Here is a 20,371-nt window from a genome sequence, read left to right on the forward strand (position 1 = left end):
TTCTCCTCTAGATTTTAATGTTTTCCGTCTCATATTTAGGTTTGTAACCTACTTTGAATTTATTTTTGTGTATGGTATGAGAAATTCATCCAATTTCATTCTTTTGTATGTCGCTGTCCAGTTTTCCCAACACCATTTCTTGAAGAGACTTTTTCCCATTGGATATTCTTTCCTGTTTTATTGAAGATTACTTCATTTCTGGGTTTTTTTATTCCGTTCCATTGATCTAAATGTCTATTTTTGTTATAGTCTTGTGTAGTTCACTGTTTAACATTAAATACTAATATTTCTTCAGAATATTATGCTGGCAACAAAAGAGGAAAAAATATGAGGGAGGGCTAACATTATTTTCCTCAATCCAAAAAGAATGTTTTATAGTATAAAAATTTAAATTAAATTGCTAAACTTTTAACTTAATGAAATATATATTTATACATCCTCAATATTCAATTTCATTATATTTAAACACTCCTTTATAAACCAATCCTCTTCAGCAATTCTCAAAATGTTCAAACTCAGAACACTGTCATAATGAAGGTGCTGGATGCAAAGCAATGTTGCACACTACATTCCACTCCCCAATTATCTATGCTACTTTTTAAAATAGTAGATACTTCTGTCAATTTTAATTTCATCTTGGTTGAAACACAAAATGGTGTGAAGGCTAAACAAATGGCTGTCACAGAGGGACACAAAATTCATAGGAAATTATCCAGTCTGGTAGAGGAAAGGGGAATTAGTCACCAAACTCATTTTTTAAAAGATTTTTATTATTTAGTCATGATGGACCTAGAGAGAGGCAGAGACACAGGCAGAGGGAGACGCAGGCTCCATGCCGGGAGCCTGAGGCGGGACTTGACCCCGGGATTCCAGGATCGCGCCCTGGGCCAAAGGCAGGTGCTAAACCGCTGAGCCACCCAGGGATCCCCACCAAACTCATTTTATTGTTCATGAGTATTATGTGCCAAACCTTTTTATAACATGTGGAAAATAATCCTATTTGTGAACCCAAACATCTTATAAAAACATTTAACTGAATTACCAGAATGACTGCAAGTAGCTAGTAATTGTAAATGTACTGCAGTGATTTTCTTATTAATAATAAAAAGAAAAATTATATGTAACAAAATGATGAATTAGAAAATGAACAGTTTATGCTTATCTTTTCTATTGTTAGGGACTCTTTGCCTTGAACTGAGTTGTGTTTCATTCAAATGGATTTTAGGAGCAAACATTTATATTTTTGTGCCATGGTGAGTTGAGTGGGGGAGTATTTGAATGTTTTTCTTTTTTCTTAGGGTAATTTGTTCCTTAATGTAAATGGATTCATACCTTGAATTCAAACATTGTAACAAGAAGAGGAGATAAGGGAGAAAATCTTGTATTTTTCAAGTCCAGAAAAAAAGTCTATAGTAAGTTTTATATTTTATGAGTTCTGAAAAATTTCACGCTTAGTGTAAAATAGTGTGGGCAATTTGCATTACTTCAGATATTTCTGATTTTACAAATTAGCCTCAGGAAATGAAAGCTACTCAATTCTGAGATCATCTCTGTTATTTTTATTAAGCATATTAATTTAAGTTTAACATATAACAGATATAAACTTATACTATGAAAATTACAGAATATAGGGCCACTTCAAACACAAGCCACTCATAGGCTCACCTGAGTGTTAATAAGAACCTCTGGACTCCTCTCTTTTCCTTTAGATAAACTTAAATGAGCAACTCTTAAGAAATAGTTTTATCTCATTTACTCTAAGGAGAGTCATGATATGAAGTAGTGATTCTTGAAGAAAATAGAGGGTTACAAATTAAATAAATTCATCTGAAAAGAGGAAACAACACATTTATAAATTATGTGGCTGAATCTTTTACTTACTGTTTTTTAAAATATAAAACCAAATATACCATTTTTCTTTTTTATATGTATTGTATTGTCTATTTTTCTATTCTATTTGTCTAATTTTCAGAGTCTATTAAAAATGTAAAGGCATACTTAATGCTTCCCACCAAAATTTGTAAAGTAACATATAACTGTATGAATAAAAATACAGAAGGCTGTATGTATATGAGAGAGAGGCACTCAAATTCATTTTGAAATATATCTTATTGGTTCAAACATAAGGCAACATTAACTTCAATTTCTGAATAGGATAGAGTAGTTTAGAATACAAAAATACCTCCATCATGAATAATTCACAAAGTTTGGTGAACTGTAAAAAAAAAAAAAAAAGAAAAAAAAAAGAAAGAAAGAAAAAAGTTGAGCTTTTAGAAATTACTTGTTTATAGGCATGAGAAAGTTACTGAAGCAGCCAGGATGCAAAAGACCATATTACCAAGAAGGGAGGACAAAACAGTTGAGCCAAAATTCTGCATTTGATTTTCTCCTGGAAGGCATTTGCCAATTCTGGGTATAAAGCAAAAGGCTGAGAATCCAGGCTTTCTCAGGCAGAGCTGCTGCTGGAGGACATTGAAACCATCAGAAATTCTGGCAGAGAGAAAATTATAAAACTAAAGACTTTAGGAGACTGAGCTTACGTGGCCATTCTTAGGGTGAAGCTTTTCCGCACATATAAGAGATCATAGTATTCAGATGATATTTTTGTGGTCCCCTTATGCTCACCACAAAATGACTGTTTTCTCAGAAGTTTTTCTCAGATGGGCTCACTGAGCATTCTATATCAAAGTGTTAGCAATTTGATATTTGGTATTGTATTAGTTTTCTAGGGCTGCTGTAACTAAACACCAAAAACTGAGTTCCTTATACAATACAAATTTGTTATTTTATAATTCTGGAGGCGAGATGTCCAAGATCAGGGTGTCAGGAAGGTTGTTCCTTCTGAGGAAGAGCCTGTTACATTTTTATCCCTTAGCTTATAATGGTTTGCTGACAATCTTTGGCATTTCTTGGATTATAGACATATCATCTTGATCCCTGCCTTTATGTTCCTATGGCATTTTCCCTGTTTCTGTATCCAAATCATCGATTTTATAAGAGCACCAGTTATATTAGATTAGAGTCTACCCAAATGATTTCATTTTAATTTGATTACCTATGTAAGGACCCTATTTCCAAATAAGGTCACTTTCTGAGATACTGAGGATTAGAGTCTCAACATATTTTTGGGGGCACACAATTCAATCCATAATGGGCTACCTAGTTTTCAGGGATGTTGTAAGTACCGCTGACTTCTCAACATTTCTTTCTGCACAATTTCTGACAATATTGCTGGTGTAGGTGATTTGGCACTACTAACTTCTGTTTTGGTAATTATTACACCTTATTATTTAGCTTCGTTGCAGAGATTGTGGGTTTTATGCCTACTTGCTCTATTTGTATTTGTAAGAAATATTTTGAGATTCAGTGACTATAATATTACCATTCTGCAGTTAGCAGAAATAAAATCTTTAAAAATAATAATAAAGCTTACCTACTTATTAATTCAAAACCTCTAATAGATGTTATTATTCTCCCTATAAATTGAGCCTTTTGGTCATAAAATTTAACATCTTTTCAGATATTATATTCTGTTTCCTTGAATGTGTTGGCTTTTGTTGCTGTTGTTTTGGAATCTTGGATTTACATCTCATGGCATAGAATTTCTTTAAAAAAAAAAAAAGATTTATTTACTTATTTTAGAGAACGATGGAGACAGGAGCCCGACCTGGGGCTCAATTCCACCACCCTGACATCATGACCTAAGCCAAAACCAATAATTGAATCCTCAACTGAGCCACCCAACCACCCCCATGGCATAGAATTTCTTAATGAATTTTGTAATTTTTGTTTGAGATACATACTTATTCAAAGAGTTTAATTTATCTGTTCAATAGCCTTTGTTAGTTACTTTATTCCAAGGTCTTTGGAGTTTATGTCTCCAAATTAAATTTTGTACTTAAAGCTATAGGTCACAGGCTGGTTCTGTCTCCAACCTTTAACGTATGCCTCTGATTCTTTTTTCTGGATAGAACTATAAATTTTCTGTTTAATTGTAGGTGAATGAGTAGAGACATTTTATCTCCTGTTTATGATTCAGACATGTAACATCACTCCTCACCTCAACATAGAGGTCAGTGTCATTTTTCTGACATTAATGGTACATATTTGACCCCAGAATTCAGGCATAAAAACACTAGTTCTTAAAGCTTGTACCTAATGCCAGCTTTTATAGGACCTTGTGACTTCAATGCCAACTCAGAAGCTTGACTTTCCTTTCAATATAGGTTTCTGGAGAATAGCATCTTTGTTTTTACACATTGACATTTATTTTAATAGTTTTTTTTTAATTACCTCTCTTAAGTTTGAAGCAGATTGTCAACTTTCAAAATGTGTTAATGCTACCATCCTGTCTCAAAATTCCAAGAATATTCAGAAGATTACAAAGACATTCACTAGTCAGTAGCCAAGCATAGAGATCTTTCTTTTAAATATTAGCCCAATTAACTGCAGATTTATTATTGATCCCATTGTGACAGCTAACCAAGTCAGTTTGTCTTCTTACACATTCTTATATTTTAACTTCTGGTCCTATGTCTGACAATTTCCCTATCCTCACCAAAGTTCAGAATGGCCATTGTATTCTTTCAGTTAACCTAAAAATGAGGTTGTCCATATCTTCCTCTTAGGAAGATAATGAGTTTGTGAAGATAGAGGAAAACCACCTTACTTCCAAAGTAGACACTATAAGGATGAGCAAATTTCTTTCTTCTCTAGGTCACTTGCCAGATGGATCACCACATGCCTCCTAAATATTCCTCCTATGATTAATTAGTCACTTGGCACAACCAAATGTGGCTTAGTCATACTTTCAGAAATGAAACCCCTAAAAGACTATTTTTATATTTAGGTACCAAAAAGGTCACAGTTCATAAATCTGGCTCCAAGTATATTTTCACTAAGAATTTCATGATCTTGATACCATTAAGAAGTTTAGGAAAGTATTACTTTATCTTAAGATCCTGAATCATAATTCATGAAAGAGTTCCATAATTTTAAGTAGTATGATCTTGAAAAAATTAAGAAGCATATATATGACTACCAGCCATACAAATATCATTTTTCATATAATAATAATTTTAATACTTGAAACTAAATTTTATAAAAAATATGAAAAGTTTAGAATAAGTTATCCTAAAATTACATTGTGGCAAATCAGTGGAAGTATCTGCCAAGGTAATCAGAAATGTCAAGTTTAATTTTAACATGCTTGAAGCATTTATTTAACCATCTGCCTACCTCCCTTAGCAATATAGAAAAAAAATAAAAGAAATCATGTGGATATCAGTGAAACACACAAGGTAAGAACAGACTTCCAGTGATATGTCATTATGCTGTTTAAAAAATATACACTAGACTAACCTTACTCTAAATCATTAGAGTACAGAACTTAGGAACTCATAAGCAACAAACATACTAATATTGAATTAAAGCCCATATAACTTATATCAGAATTGTTGGCTAGAAAAGAAACACACAAGTAGTTCTTTTTTTTTTTTTGTATTTTATTTTATTTTATTTTTATTTTTTTAAGATTTATTTTATTTTATTTTATTCATAGAGACACACACACAGAGAGAGAGAGAGAGAGGCAGAGACACAGGCAGAGGGAGAAGCAGGCACCATTCAGAGAGCCTGATGTGGGACTCGATCCAGGGTCTCCAGGATCATGCCCTAGGCCGCAGACGGCGCTAAACAGCTGTGCCACCGGGGCTGCCTTTCTTTTTGTATTTTAGCTTTAAGAGCCTATTGTACCTAATCACATACTCATGAAAATTCACATCAGTAATAAAACAAACCAAGTCCTCCCAGGTTATATGAATGCAGCCATCATGTCAAATCTTTTTTATACCAGTGCTCCTCAAATATATTTAATGGAAAAATGGTTTTGTAGCATGCTGATAGGCATTAGAGAAGTTCCCATTATGTCAGTAAAGTTGGTGGCAGGAAAAGTCCAATTTAACTGAATCCACTTACAGAATTTAATTGCATAGTAAATAATTTTAATATTTTGATTTGCACCCATATCTTACAAAATAAAATGAAAAAATAATGGAAATCAAGAGCATTACCTATTTAACAAAATTTAGGTTGGTAATATGCTAATTTTAGAAATAAAGGATGGCATCTTAATTTTTGCATTATTTTTCTACAATACCATCCAATAGTATGACTTCACACTTGACTTTTATAAAAAACTATGAAGAGGATCAATTTTGCAAAAGTATCTGAAAACTAATTCAATTTTCTTAAATGCATCTTAATATGTTGAAATTTAATCAGTCCTTGTGTTCTTTATAATATTTCCCATCTGTTTGCATTGACCATACTGTATTTAACTGTTAAACTGTAACTGTTTAATTATACAATACAACACTGCTGTGTTGGCTATTTACCTGTCTCTCAATTTCAAACTGCTGAGGGTGTGGAGTCTCAAACTATATTTCCCAGTCTACATTGCTAGGAGCTTTCTCTAGGCACTGCCAATAGGAAATGGCGTTGGAAATCACAAGCAGGAAAAAAAAAAAGTGAAACCTCTGTCTTCTCTATAAATATGAGAGTTGCTGGAGGTTGCCTTGTGGCAACAGGAGAAATAAGTTTGGATTTCTGCAGCCTGAGCAGAGGCAGCACACCTGTTAACACCATAGCCGTGGCCACCACTGCATTTTTGGGGTGGAATCAAAATCAAATGCAACAAATTCTCTAAAAAATGGCTTGTGGTTCCCAGAATAAGAATGTGGCAATTCCTCAGTATTGCCTTCCTTTCTTTTGCCCATCCAATGACCTGTTGTTTTGCCTTTGCTCTTGCAGCCCCCTCCAACTACTTTAGAACCTTTTTTTTTTTTTTTTTTCTGGATTAAACTCTGCCTGTTTGAAATTAGCAGAATGATTTCTGTTTTCTTGACTTTGCCACAATGACACAAGGACTGAAAGGTCGATCCCAAAGGGCAGGGATAAATTCTGTAAGGACTTTGGGAGTAGACACTAATTTTTAAGTGACTGTTTCAAGACTATTATAGTGTAAAGATTACTTTTATTTCCCCCAAACAAAAGGTACTTTGGGAGCTAATTTGATGACATTCTTAGACATCAGGGATGCCCTTTAGTCTGAGTAGAGGTTACAATAGTACATTCATTTCTGGAAAGGTGATTGGACTGAATTTTCCTAAAATTCAAATTAACCCCTACTACCTCAGAATATCACTGTATTTGGAGATAAGGCCTTTATAGACATAATTAAGATTGAATGAGGTCATAAATTTGGCTCTAGTCCCAAATGCCTGGTGTCCTTATAAGAAGAGGAGATTAGGACATACTGAAAGAGACCCCAGGGTATGTGACCACACAAAGAAAAGGACATGTGAGGACATAATGAGAAGGCTGTCATCTACAAGACAAGAGAGGCCTTAGTAGGAACCAAACCTGCCAACACCTCAATCTTGAACTTTTAGCTTCCAGAAGTGCAAGAAAATAAATTTCTATTGTTTAAGCCACACTGCCTATGGTATTTTGTTATAGTAGTACAAGCAGACTGAGAAAGAGGATGAAAATTAGGTAAATAGGTTTCTTTACAGTGCAAATCTCCATTGTGACCTTTTTTTTTTTTCAATGAGATTATGCCTTTTTTTTTTTCCAAATTGCTCACTCACCTCTTTTTCTTCACAGAAAGTCTCACAAAACTGGTATCGGCAGGACACATTACAAATCTCAGCCCTATACTTTTTGCTCTTTGTCTCATTTCTTCCCTCTTTCCCCAAGTTTACAATTTCCTTAGTAAGATATTTAGGACCATGACTCTTGAATCCAGGCAGCACATTTTGCATGTTTACATAATGGTTGCTACAGACATACTATTGAAAGTTCTAATACGTACTTCTCAGACAGTTACTGCATCAATCCCTCTTCAAAAAGGTTAATTTCCATCTTTGAGCATGACTTCATGGCTCCCTTATTTCTTCCTCGATATACACCATAACAAAATCAGAAATTAACTAGACATCTCAAAGGTAACAAAAGGACATATTTATAATAATGTCAGATTTGAATCTCAAAAACATATCAGAATTTTTGTCTAAATCCAGGATATAAAACCCTCACAGAGTTGGAAGATTTATTAATTTCTTGTTTTTGTTTTTTTAAATAAAAAAATAGTACATTTATTTTCATTGCTGTGTGAAAAGTTTCCCTAAAACTTTCAGTGTTTATTATCTCACAGAATTCATAAACTAAAAACTTGGAAGCAACTTAGTTGATAATTGGGGCTCAGAGTTTCTCATGAGGCCGTAGTCCAGATATTGGCCATAGCTGCTGTCTTCTCTGAAGAGCTGATGAGGGTTGGAAGTTCTGCTTCTTAATTGATGTGGTAGCTGGTAAAATGACTTTGTCTTTTATTAGCTGGTCTCTAGAAACCTTAATTCCTTACCATGTGGACTTCCTACTGTATAAGGACTAGCTTTCCCAGAACCAATGATCCAAGAGGGAGGAAAAAGTCACAAAGTCTTTAATGACCTACCCTTATAAGTGACATGCCATCACTTCTGGCATATTCTATTGGTTATAGAGACCAGCCCTTATTCAAAGTGAGAAAGGACTGAGTATATAAGAGTGAGAATATCAGGAGGTCAGGATCATTGGGTCCATCTTGGAGGCTAGCTACCATAATAGAAAAATGTAAAATAAGTTATCAAATTACATTTCAACACAAATTATTTATCTCTTCCTTAGGTTTTTACTTTAAATATCTTGTCAATATAATCTATTTCTTCGGATTTTTAATTCTGTGATTTGAAATATTTTTAAAATTCATGAGTTGTTCTAATAATTTTATAACTACAATATAATATTAAGAAAGCTTTCATGGGGCACTTGAGTGGCTCGGTTGGCTAAGTGTCCAACTTGATTTCAGCCCAGGTCATGATCTCAGGGTTGTGAGAACAAGCCATGCATGAGGCTCCACACTGGGCATGGAGTCTGCTTAAGATTCTTGCTCTCCTTCTCCCTATGTCCCTCCTTGCCCTCCACCTCTCTCTGTCTCTCCCTCTCTAAAAAAAGTAAAGGAAAGAAAAAGAAAAAAAAGAAAAGAAAGTTTTGCTAACATTTGTGGAAAAAGTAGAACATCTGAAAATAAATGTGGAATGGTATGAACTTGTCTTGCCTCACTCAGATCTCACACACTTATTTTATAGAGACTTATTCTCGTGTTTCAAAAAAGTCATCATAATAGACTGGAAAATGGACAATAAATTTGCATATCACATAATGCATATTAGACTACTTCTGACAATCCAAATAATGAAAAGCTTTCCCCTCCCCTCAAAAGAGAAAATATTTTCCTCATGAATACCCTTGGGACTTTTAGGGATCAGAGAAATTCATTGTGTCAACCTCCATTAATAGAGAACTTGATAGCTATTTCCCCAATCTTGGTGAATGTCTTATCATACATTTCTTGAGACTTCAATCTGAGACATTCTTTCTGATTTCCAATTTCATTTTATTCATCCACATCCAATTCATGAGCAAATTCTGTTGATTCAACCTCCAAATTATATGATGAATCCATCCACTTTTATCAATCTCTGCCTCATCAATCCTATTGCAGGGCATTTAACATTCCTTCCTTTCTCTATGCAACACCTTCTTATCTCCTTTCCTACTATTCTTCTTCAATCCCATTTTGTCCTTACTGAGGAACCAGAGCCAATATTTCAAATGGAAACACAAAGGTAAAAATTTCCATGGCTTCCCATTGCATTTATATTAATATCCAGACTTGTTACAATGGACTCAAGGCTCTTTACTATATTTACATTCGACTTATTTCTCACAAAGTTTCAAGCCCACTAGTCCTTCATTTACTCAAAATGAACACTTTTTTTTATGCCTTAAACTCTTTTTTATTTTTTTTTTTGCCTTAAACTCTTTACACATGCACTGTTTTCTTTAAAAAAGCTTTCCCTGGGATCCCTGGGTGGCGCAGCGGTTTGGCGCCTGCCTTTGGCCCAGGGCGCGATTCTGGAGACCCGGGATCGAATCCCACGTCGGGCTCCCGGTGCATGGAGCCTGCTTCTCCCTCTGCCTATGTCTCTGCCTCTCTCTCTTTATTTACTTACTTATCATAAGTAAATAAAAAATTAAAAAAAAAAAAAAAAAAAAGCTTTCCCTACTCTTCCTATGATTGACTTTTCTCATTCTTTAAGTTGTGACTTAAATACTATCTCCTCATAGAAGTTTTCCCTGAATAATTGACTCTTGTTAGAAAGAGGTGAATTCTCTCTATAGCAATATCTTTTTCAACCAATAATCCCCAATCTTGTTAGTTCTTTATGGTAACAATACACACCTCATTGTTTTCCTTGCTTATTTTTGTATTTACCCATTGTCATCTAAAATGTACAAATTCTTTTCATTCCCCCAGAGACTAAAATGCCTACCACATGGCCTTGCATATTTGAATAAATAGGATAAATCTATACTCACAGATTCATTACAAATTATTATCCAAATTGAATAATTGGAGCAGTTCCTCTTTAGCAGTTCTATTCAGAGTCTGGCGATTAGACTTGTTAGTCTGTCCTATTGCCTTCCTGCCCTCTACTGTAGATAGCTTTTAGCAAGCAAAGAATTTTCACAATTCAACCAAATTCTTCCTAATTTCCACAATTACAGCCGCAACAGTTTTTCTGTATGGAAAGTAGCTTTTGATATCTGAAAATTAAAATAATCAAAATATTTTATTATAAGTCAAATACTTTTTATAAGTGAAAAACCTAAATGCTACCTGAGCTGGCTAACCAAAAACAAAATATAAACTTAACTTTAAAAAAAATACAAAACTAAAGATAGAATCATTTCTCTGTGGTCTGAAAGTTAGTCCTCTTAAAAGTTTTTTAGCCACTGGAACTAACATGGCATTAGAGCCACTTAAAACATTTGCAGATAACAGGAAATCCAACAAATGGAAACTAATAAAAGGTATTACCACAGTCCACCATTTATAAGCCCTTTAAAAAGTCTTAGGGTCATAAATGCTTCCTGGCAGTTCAAAAATCACAAATACTTTCAACATCTCAGAAGCAGAAAACACAGCAGGATAAAGTTTGTACTTTATTGGTACTGTTAGCCATGCCATTGGATGACCCTTCTCAGACAAATGTTGCCATATTTAAACAAAGTGCCTATGACATGGCTAACAAACAGGAAATGATGCAGATCAACAAATTCAAGACAGAGCAATCCCAAATCAGGAAACACTTTGTTCAACTACTTAAGACAACTTTTTGAGTTTTAAACATCATAAACAAAAATAATTTACATACCAATATAAGGCAATTTTTACTTTTTCTTGACCCATAACTCATGATGATAAAAATTTTACATTTATATTTATTATTTAACATTCTAGTCAGATTCAGGTTCTGAATTTTTCCAAATAGTAACTTTAAGTAAGTTTCAATCTTTCTTCCCTCACAAATAGTTTTACTCTTTCTTTATTTTTATTTTTTTTAAGTATTTTATTTATTCATGAGAGACACAGAGAGAGAGGCAGAGACACAGGCAGAGGGAGAAGCAGGCTCCATGCAGGGAGCCCGATGTGGGACTCCACCCCAGGTATCCACCCTAGGCTGAAGGCAGCTCTAAACCACTGAGCCACCTGGGCTGCCCACTCTTAATGATGTCTACTAAGTTTTTCCCTAATGATTTTTGTTTTTATTGAATATGAGAGTGTGATTATTATACTCTACTTTGGATTATTCAGTTGAAAGATTACTGATTCTTAATCAATAGCTAATGCTAATAGGATGTCTATTAAGTGACTTGCACTTTGTTAAGCTCTGTGTAAAATTCAATCAGATTTACATTCCTTTTTCTGTCTCCTGGAGATGAATCAGACAGAGATAAAGCTGAGCACCTCCAGGCCTCATTCTTTCCACACTGGTCCTTGAAAAAGCTCTAGTTTCATTTGGAAGTAATGCTCCCTCTGAGTTTGTTTCAGGGATGTCCTGGATCAAGGATATAGTCACCATCTCCAATGTTCCTCAAATGTGCTTTTTCAGAACAGAAAAGAACAGTGGAGCTGCCATGAGAAAGAGCTATGCTAATCCTACAGCGTACAAGACATTGTCTTAGCACAACTCACTTTTAGACCTTCCCATTTGCACATGACTGAAGGCTTACACTATATTTTTTATTACAGGAAAAATTCGAACTCTATGGTAGAAAAGTTATAGCTATTAAAGTGTGGTATCAAGTTGAAGTTGACTAAAAGTTTGAATCAATCCTACTCTAATGTTGACTTTTGTTATGAACATACTCCTTGAAATTATGATTCACATAGTATTAAGACAAGACAAGCCTGCTCTTAAGAAACATTGACAGTATATATTAGTTTAAAAAATGCATTTTATATTAGTTTATGGATAATCCTCCTCATCTTAACACCTTGCACCCATAAAAATGATTCCTCCATTATAACACCTTTTAAACACCACTACTTCAGCCATATTAGTTCTGAGGTTTTGTTAGATATTTTTCCAGGTTAATAAAACATCTAAATATCAGAAAGAAGATACTGTCTCCATTGATGTCTGAAATTCCAAGGAAGGCTTGGCCCATTAATAAAAACCCAAAGCTTTCCAGACTTAGCCATCATTTCTATCAGAGGCTTATTAAAGATAACACTAAGTACTTGTTTATAACTAAATTGCTAGAAACATGTTCCAACATGCCCAAGGAGGCAACCAGTCAGGAGACATCCTGCACAACAAATCTCTGTGGAATAATCTGACATTGTTGTTGGCCTCTTGTTTTCTCTGATGAACTAGAAACAGAGCATGGTTTGTGTTTTGTAGATAATCTGTGAGTTATGTGAGAATGGTGATCTCACATTCCTGGCTCAACAATTTGCTCATCATTGCTTTTCTACTCTATCTTTGTTATGCTTATCTGCTTCAAACTCAGGAACTATTAATTTACCTGTATATTTTTGAAGTTATTCTCTTAGCAGAACAAATGATCTGACAATTAATTCTTTTAAAACAGGCATTTGAATCAAAGGAAAAGTTGTTTCTAAATCAAAAAGGGAAATTTATAGAAACTATGTATTTTTGTTGGCATATATATAAAGTTGAGATATTTTTTCTATATGTATATGGTAACCAGAACTCTAAAAATAGCCCCCCAAGATTACCTGCTCTAATACTTGGGACTATAAATGTGATTATAATTCATGACTGTGAATATGTTATGTGCCATAGCAAAAAGGATTTTGCAGAGAGGCGCCTGACTGGCTCAGTTGGTAGAATATGTAACTTTTGACCTTGGGATTGTAGGTTTGAAGCCAATGTTGGGAATAGAGATTACCTAAAAATAAAATATTTTAATACAACATTTTTATAAAGAACTTTGCAGATATAATTATGATGAATGATTAATTTACTTTAAAATAAAGTGATTGCTTTGGATTATCATATGGGCCTAATCACATCAGCCCTTTAAAAGTAGAGAGTTTTCTACAGCTAATTAGAAAAGGGAGAAGTCAGAAAAATAAGAAGCCTGAGATTGACATGTTGTTGGCTTGAAATGGCATCATGTGTAAGGACTGGAGATTGGTCTCTAGGAGCTAAGAGTGGTCCCTGCTGACAGTTAGGAAGGAGGGACTTCATGTCTCGAAGTCCTGGAACTGAATTTAGCCAACTTATATAAGCCTGAAAAAGGATTCTTCCCCAGAACCTCCAGAGGAGAGCCCATCCTTGCCAACACCTTGATTTCCACATTGTAAGACCCTGATGAGAGATTCCCAGTTGAGTCTTCTCTTTGTGTCCCTACAGGACTTTGAGATATGTGTTGTCTTAAGCCACTAAATTGTCTAAATTGTCCAACAACCAAAATAACTAATACAGAGATATTTTGAATTGACCATTGGATTTCTTTTAGAAGTTATTATAAGAATTATTGTAATTATCCCAAATATCACAATATTTATTATTTTCCTTTGAATGAATTTAATGAAGATGTTCTCTATACTGTCAAATTAGACAATAGCTATCACTTAGGATATTTAGGATATTTCAGTTTATACATCTTCAATAATTATGTTATGATGTGTTATTCAACCATAAAAGTAAGCAAGAACCCAGTATGAGTGGTAGCTATAAAACATTAGGATTAAATTTTAATGAAAATTTAAAATAAAAAACTTTCATTCTAAAGTTTGTGCATTTGATTTATGCCACTCCTGTCCTCTACTTTATCTCTAAGCTCATAGAAAGTGTATAAAATGGTACTTAAAATACCAGTTTTCATCAGACTTGTCTTTTAAAGATTTTATTACAAAACCAAATTTCATATGAAAATCCCCTACAATGTATTGCATATATTTACTTGAATTTTTCCTAAGTAAATCCATTTTACAGCCATGTACCTCAGGCAGCACTGTTCATTATGTATTAACTCAATACTATGATTATTTCTGTGCTCTCAAACTCCTTGAAAAAAGTTCAAAATTAAGTTATAAATGAAGTATAATAAAAGGAATTTTACTTTGAGTATATCACCTATTTAAATCATAGGAATGTTAATCTATTTCCTGTCTAATTGTATTTCTCAAAGTTTCCTAATCCTTATTTTCTTAAATTTATGAAATAACATCTCAGAAACTATAGTGAGGTACATATCACCTTTTTAATTATGATTGTATATTACTGCGTCTATAAGGTACTATTTGAGATTTTATATCCCATTGGATCAGTTTTGCTTAAAGGGGTTTGACTCATAAATCAAATAATTTACTGCATCATATATTTAATATATGAATTAGTTTAATTCATTTTAATGGATATAATGAATTTAATCAATTTAATATGAACAGTCTTTGTACTGTTTTTCTAACCAAGACAGGATTTAAGGATACATTGAGAGGTGCCTACCAATGAGATATAATTTAAGAGATATTTTATAACCCATAAATACTTTGACTCCTTTCACATTTTCTACACAACCCCTCTTTCTGATGGAGCTTCTTTTTGACGGATATAAAATGTTATTCATTCATTGATTCATTGACTCATTCTTTTATTCATCAATTCATCTATATTTATTTGTTCTTTCCATAATTTTTTATCTGCATTTGTATGGATTATGGAGGCTAAATTGGTGAGCATGAAATATTTATTATATTATTTCTATTCCATTTTGAGGATAGAGAAAATGATTACAATAATATGTAATGTGTGCTAACTTGATAGATGGAAAGAGTAAGATGGGAACATGAATATTGTCTTAAAGTATTAGGAGATGCTTCCATAAGATGTGAAATCCAAGGGGAATCCTGAAGAACAATGTAAGTTAGATAAGTGAGGTGAGAAGTAACTATATTTAATTCTGTGACCTTTCCTGGAGAAAAACAGGGCAAATTCTATGTGTAGAAGATAAGAGAGGTTAAAGAAATTATGGTACCTTTAAGGAATAGCAAGCTTGGTGGCATTAGAAATATACCAAACTATGAAGTCCATATGGCTAAGAGTGTAGGGAATAAGGCTGGACTTGAAGTTAGGATGTTGAGGTTAGAAATATGAGTTTATCCATTCTAAGGAGCCTCACTATGTTGAGAAGCTCGGAATGCAGATTTTACTAATATAATTTAACAATATAGCTTGATATTTTGTCTCAGTATATTCTTATCACAGTGTTAAAAATTATAAAAATGAATTCCACATGATGTAGAAAATCTTTGGAAGCTACAGTAAATATATTCCTAAGCAGGAAGATTATTTTTAATGCTTTCTTGAAATGTTTGGTTACATGTATATTAACTAATTTATTATTTCATATGTGTCAGTATTAGCAGAGTAGTTTCCATTGGAATAACTATTCCAAGATAGCAGTGATCAAATCAGGACAATATATTTTAAAAATATATATATATTTCAGGGCACTTGTGGGTGAATAAGCAGTCAGAACTGAAGGTGAGCCAGATTTTAGAAGAGGATGTTTGAACCAAGTGAGATTTGCATTTATGTGGCTTTGCCTGGGAGGCTTCTTAGTCCTCATGGCTCGGGGTAGGTGGAACTCAAGAAAAAAATCCAGAGGATTATTGATTTGGGGAGTCAGTGGATGGAGATTAGGATATCCTGAGTAGCTGAGATACGAAGTATAATTTACCAAAATGGACAGAGCTGCAGAAAGGGTGACCCCAAATATTTGGACTTAAATTCCATCCAAATACTTGGCTGATTTATAAATGAGATATTTGATATGAAATTTTTCAACTGAGGCCTGTAAACTGAATGGCTGAAAAATTCAGCTCTTGCCCACTGCATGGAAAGATAGTTTAGAATATGAGTCCAGTAAAGTTAATTGCCTCTTACAACATAAAACAGTATTTTTCAGAGGAGAATAACAAAATCAACTGTCTCCGCAGTATCTCCCACAATGTTCAATATACAATAAAAAAATATTAGTTATGCAAAGAAACCACAAAATGGGACCCAAAGTAGAGAGAATATTTTGCTAATATAAATAGGTCTTTATATTTGTTGATTATCAAGGAGATAGGAACTTTAAATTGGATTAAGAGTCATGAATGTTAATTCAGCTAATATAAATATGCTCAAGAACTAATCCCAATAGATAACCTTATCTAATCTAATGTGTTACTAAATGTTATTTATATGTCCACATAAACCAAATGGTGTTGCTTGGTTAAGTGTGTTTTTAATTATGTAAGTGGAATTGGTTATGTATTTTGTTGCTTTATGCTTCTTTCATTGAACAAGATGTTTTTAAGATCTATAGATGCACCCATGGATATATCTATTTCTAAGACTTCGTACTTCTCCATCCCCTATATTTTATCTCACCTCCCTCCCAGGGATGACCATGGGGATTGACTATATTTCAACCACAATGATAAAATGAATATCCTGGTATTTTCATTTTATGGCCCTGTCTGATAATTACTTGGAGTATATACCCAAGAATAGATTTTTGTGTAATATGGTATGTGAATACTTAGCATGAATAATGTTATATAGCTCTCCAAAATGATTGTACCAATCTACGTTCCTGGTAGCAGTACATAATACTTCCTATAGTCTCATATCTGCAACAAAACTTGAATTATCCAGCTCTCTAATTTATATCCATCTAATATGCATGAAATAAAATCCCCTTATCACAATAGTTTGCCAATGAATGTGACCATCTCTTCAATATGCATATTAGCCTTCAGGATTTCCTTTTCTATAAATTTACTGTTCATGACCTTTACCAATTTTTTCCTGATGGTTGTGATTTTCCAGTTGACTTGGAGAAGCAACACATATATTCTACATATTAATCCATTTTTAGTTTTGGACATTGCAAATTCCATCCCCTAGTTTGCCTAATAAATTTTTTTTTGTTAACTGTGTGAATATAAAACCGTAATTTTTATGTAAATATGTTTATATCGTCATACAATTCATTTCTGAAATTTAATTTTTTTTGAAATTTAATTTTTGAAGTTCTTCACTCCAAGTCACAATGATATCCTCTTAAATTTTCTTCTATTTCCTTTGTAGTTTTTCCTCTCAGTTTTATGTCTCTAACCATTAGAAATCCACTTTTGTGTCTATTTTTTTAAACAAAATTGAGGAACACTCAAGACAATCTGTTCTTTCTTAAGTTTAATTAGTAATTTATATTGCTAGTCATGATGGCATATACTGTGCTTCAAGAGTCTGTGTCGACTGTTCTTCCTTTTAGAGCTTTCAGAGTAATTTCCAGGTAAACTGACAATTGTCCACAACCTTGACTTCTGTCAGATAAATGAAATCTACAATAAGGTTATCCCATGTAGGTAGAAACTAGTGTGTTAAGTTTGGTTTAAGATTTTCATCTAATGGTGAACATTTCATGAAAAGACAGAGCCATGCTAAGAGAAACCAAAGAAACTTCAATCCCCTAAAACCAAAGCCTTCTTCTAAGGATCATGGAACAATGAACTATCTCACTTTATTTTTCCTTGTTATGTCTTCAACTTCTGTCTCTTATAAATCTAATTCATTATATGTGTGCTTGCCAACCAACAAAGAACTTTTACAAAAAACCAAAAAGACAACAACAGAAAACCCAAACAACAACGACAACAACAACAAACTTTTAGGGGTCTCCAATTCAAAAGGTTTCAACCAGAGCCTGAATTTCATGATTTTTAATACCAGATTTCTATTATGTTCAAATTCTATATGTCTTCTGGTAGTTAAAACATTTTGAAAATTTATCTCTAATCTGCTATATTTTGTTCTATCATGAAATGCCAAAAATACTTTCATTTTTTAAGGTATATATTCTGTGGACAAATATTACACTTAGAATTTTTCCTTAGATGAAGATTGAATAAATAAATGGGACCGTATAAAACACAGAAAATATTGCGTGTTGAAAAAGACAATGCTTTTCTCATTTAATCTTCTGTAAGCTTTTCCTTAAAGATTTGTGGAAACAAAAGAATCATAAATCATTTTGCATGTACATTATCTGCGCTTGCAATTTCATTTTAATATCGGTCATCTTCACTTTCCATATCAATGTAACTTTGCCTGAAAAGTCTTTTGGTATTATATCCTTTTCTGTGCTCTGTTTTTTATCCTCACTTCCTTTTCCTTTTCACTCACTTTCTCTGAGTTTAAAATGAATTTTTAATAGATAGAATTCAGAGAAAGAAATATGGATTCATTATAATATTATTAGGATACCTGAACTATCTTGCAGGAAAAATATTTTAAAGCAAATATTGTCTATATTGTTAGTGAAATTTCAATGGCAAAATACCATAAAAAGTTTTTTTTTTTCTTTTTTACTTAGCTTTATCATTCCTGGCTAAAAGCATACAGTGGTAAAGTAAAATTGTAACTCTATTTCTTGAAAATGCAATACCTCATAATATAAGGGTCAATGGCTAAAGCATTGACTAAAGCATACTTAAGAATCAATTTGTGATGACACACAATTTAGTAATGACATTGATCCATCAAGCTTCTAATCCTTATGTAGAAAAAAATAGTTGGACTAAAGGACTTAGGTATTTTGAGAATGTAGAGTATTAATCCTCAGATAGTCACCCTTAAAATGTGAAATTATTTTTATTGTAAAACACACATGTGCGTACACACTTTCACAAACACCAAAAAGACATCAGAACATTATTTCTTCAAAACACATTTAAAATACATCAACAGAAGTAATAATAGAACTGCATCTATTAATGAAGCTTAAGATATTTTTTTCCTGATGTCATTGAATTTCAGGGATTCTTATTATCCATGTAAGAAAATATTATAGCTGTTTAAATTATCCCTGTTTCATCTAAAACCTATAATAATCAAAATGACTGTGAATGATTTAGACTGCATGACAGAAGAAGTAGTGGTGATAAAATTGTGGAGTTAATGCATTGTGCAGATCAGAAATTTTTTGGAGTTAGATGTAAGAAGGCAGATTAATAAGAAATAAAGATAATGCATTTGGATTTATACTTTCATAAATCTTTTCCCTGAACAGCAGTAGGAATTTACAGAGGATACATCTAAACTACAGACAGTCCTCCAAAGATAATCAGGGCTTAGAAATCTAATTATAGAATAGTATTCAAGTTTTTATGTTGATTTGGGTTCCTGGGATAGGATTTAACACATTCACATGATTATTGCCGTATTAAAAAGAAAAAAAAACAAACAGACCAAAACCTTCTTGTATGCGACTCACTAAAGGAGGAAATTCTGTTTCTTAACCATAAAGCTGCCCTTCAATATGCATAATATCTATAACTTGTGCTGACCTTCAGTTTGAAATTCTAACTAATTCAGCACAGAAATCATGTTTTGGTTTTTGAGTCAGTAGAATTTCTTTTATCATCAATCACTCTATTTTGTTAAAGAAATGGAAAGAAATGCAAAATTTGTGCTTTTCCTATGTGGTGGACAATATAATTAACTTGTTCAACATCCTTTCCAATCTTCTTAAAGTTTTCATTCTGCAACCAGTTCTGTCGATTCAGAGCTGAGGTATGTGAGAAGAGAAGTAAGGTACAGGTATTTATTTTACCAGATTTGAGCACAGTCATGATGGAATGGTTTTGAAGCTAGAATCTTTTTTTTTTTTTTTTTATTCTACAGCTTACTATAGCAGAGCACATTCACACAGGAGACACTCCCTGTAGGCCTAGGCCCCGGGCACTATAGGACCTCTTCTTCGTAAGACCATTATTTTCAGCATAAAAAGAACAGCAAATGCAGCCTAAAACCTATAGAAGGAAGAAAATAGAAATTGTTGTGCCCAAGATTACCTACCTATCTGAGAAACCACCAAGGAGCAAACACCGATGCAAACA

This window comes from Canis lupus, chromosome 32, assembly GCF_011100685.1.
Source record: "Canis lupus familiaris isolate Mischka breed German Shepherd chromosome 32, alternate assembly UU_Cfam_GSD_1.0, whole genome shotgun sequence".
NCBI classification, from domain to species: domain Eukaryota; kingdom Metazoa; phylum Chordata; class Mammalia; order Carnivora; family Canidae; genus Canis; species Canis lupus.